Source organism: Lactuca saligna, chromosome 8 (assembly GCF_052625555.1).
Source record: "Lactuca saligna cultivar CGN05327 chromosome 8, ASM5262555v1, whole genome shotgun sequence".
NCBI classification, from domain to species: domain Eukaryota; kingdom Viridiplantae; phylum Streptophyta; class Magnoliopsida; order Asterales; family Asteraceae; genus Lactuca; species Lactuca saligna.
Window position 1 is genome coordinate 170380998 of NC_136424.1, and position 1661 is coordinate 170382658.

Genomic DNA, 1661 nt, shown 5'->3' on the forward strand with positions numbered 1-1661 from the left:
TTTATTATAATAATATTTGAAAAAAGAAAAAAAATAAAAAGAGAATCATATTAGAAAAATTCAGGTTGTATTTACATTTCGAATAAAATAAGGAGGGTTTGACTAATTTTGACTATAGTTGACTGATTTTGACCAAATGAATTATACAAATACTTTTTTTTGTAAAGAAGTTTAACTACCGATAAAGTTCATATGCCCTAAATCTACTCACACGTCTCTTTTGCCCTAAATCGATTCACACGGCTCTTTTGCCCAAAATTCGATAAACCAACGATCTTCGGTTTGACAGCATTGTGCCGACCCATTGTCGCCGGTCAATCGCCGCCAGTCCGTCGTCGCTCCACACCCGACGCACCTATGTTCTCCACTCGAAGTCAAAATCAAAGTCAAACAGGTACCCCTTCCTTTGACAGTTGGATCATTTCTCCTTATTCTGCAGATGATTATATTTGTTAGAAATAGGTGAATGCTTCAATGAAAGAAAGTATATGATCTTGAATAAACAGACCATTTCTCCTCGCAAGGTTTGTCCATTCAGTGTGAAAAGCTCCTTCACGATCAATCCTTTCATAAGTATGAGCTCCAAACAAGTCCCTTTGAGCTTGAACAAGATTTGCAGGAAGCCTAGCATGCCTATACGTGTCAAAATATGTTAAGCTGGCACACATGCCAGGTGTACTGATTCCGGCGGATATTGCCAGCCCCAACACCCTCCGCCATGCCGCCTACCTCTGCACCATCTCCTTTGCAAAATCAGGGTCCACTAGCAAGATTGCAAGATTAAGGTTCCGCTGGTATGCTTTCTTGATTCTGTCTAAGAACACAACTCTGATAATACACGCTCCTTTCCAAATTCTAGCTAATTCTCCAAAATTCAAGTTCCAGTTCTTTTCACTACTTTTTCCCCTTAAAAGATTCATTCCTTGAGCATAACTACAGATCTTAGAAGCGTGTAAAGCTTGCCTCATATCATCTATCAATCTCTTCTTGTCAATCCTACTTCTCAATGTTCCCACTTCCTCCTTCAGCCCTGCTATCGCCAGTATCCCGGCCACATCCTCTCGTTGGTCCTTTAACCCGCTCAGATACCGAAAGTCAAGACTCGCGGTGATGGTGGGGGTGGCGGTGGAGAGTTCAACAGCCTGATGGATTGTCCATTTACCGGTTCCTTTCATCCCTGTTTTGTCTAGAATTTTTTCCACTAACTCACGTTCACCATGTTCATCTTTCATGTTCATCTTCAATTTTTGTCTGGCTCAATTTTTGGAGACAAAGTACCGCAAGTTTATGTCCAGGCTTGGAACCTTGGACAACAACAACTGAAGGTTTCTTGTCTCTATAACAGCCACTTCGTTTGGAACAAGGTCTGTAATGGCCTTCCAGTAACTCTTATCAGCTTCTTCATGAAAATTTTCCCTTGCAGCCAAATATACCTACCACATTTGGATCTCCAATTTCAAATTACCCCCAATTTATGAGAATTTGTAATATAATTTGTGAAAAGAAAGATCCATGCTTACCTTTTCACTTTCACGATTTGTTGCTATGTTATTGTCACAAGTGATTTTCCTCTTGCTGTGGAACTTAATCTTATACTCATCGGCTTCATTAATGATTTGGTTTAGCAACTCTTTCTCTATCTTCTCCTTCTCTTCTAAATG

General features: G+C 40.0%; 1 pseudogene; it reads right to left on the bottom strand.

The window, feature by feature from the left end:
• Positions 1-452: 452 nt before the first annotated feature.
• LOC145010296 (6-phosphogluconate dehydrogenase, decarboxylating 1, chloroplastic pseudogene) lies at positions 453-1238 on the bottom strand (annotated as a pseudogene).
• Between the last annotated feature and the right edge of the window lie 423 nt (positions 1239-1661).